The sequence below is a fragment of the Egretta garzetta genome, unplaced genomic scaffold (assembly GCF_000687185.1).
Source record: "Egretta garzetta isolate BGI_Z169 unplaced genomic scaffold, ASM68718v1 scaffold854, whole genome shotgun sequence".
Taxonomy (NCBI): Eukaryota; Metazoa; Chordata; class Aves; order Pelecaniformes; family Ardeidae; genus Egretta; species Egretta garzetta.
This window is the reverse complement of record NW_009259436.1, coordinates 29490-30257: the sequence shown is the minus strand read 5'-3', so window position 1 is coordinate 30257 and position 768 is coordinate 29490.

Sequence of the window (768 nt, the reverse complement as noted above, 5' to 3'; positions counted from 1 at the left end):
CCGTGCCCGAAGCGTGGCCGTGCCATGGGATGGCTTGCCCATCCCAATCGGATGCCACATGGGAGGATGACGGTGACGCGTGCCTGCGCGGGCACCAAACCGACCCCAAGTCTCCCTCCCCACGTCCCCGTCGAGGGGAGAAACCCGCCCGCTCCCACCGAGGAGCAGCGGGAGGGCGGCTCCGCTCTCAGGGATCCACGAGCGCTCTCGATGAGGGAAAATAACGGCAAAATAGATGGAAAAGGGTGGGGGGGCGGAGGGGAAGGCCTGTCGTTTCCCATCCGGCTCACGGATGAAAATAAGCCAGCCCTCCAACCTACCCGGCTGGATCCACCCTCGGAGCAGAAAACTCCCGGCAAGTGTTGCAAGGCCGTTATTGGCACGGATGGAAGCACACATGAAACTGCTCTGGAAACCACAGGGGAGAGATGTCAGGCGAAGCCGAAGCAGTCAGACGCTCTTAAACAAGCGAGGCAACAAAGCTGGAGAAATTCCTCCTTAACCCTTACGGAGCAGGGAAGGGATTCGGATGGCTTTCCACCTGCGGGCAAGCGCGTGGGGGAAATGTTTCCGCTCTCCGACGAAGGGGAAGCGGGCATCGCGGCAGAAACACCGGCTCCGCGTGGGGATGGGATTGGTGGCCGGGGAGGCTGCGCGGGGAGAAAGCGTTTCGCTGAGATAAACCCAGGGCGGGCACGCGTCTCAATTCTCCACGCTGAGCTGGGGTGGGGGTGGGGGTTAAGCCCCTCCCTAAACTCAATAAATGGG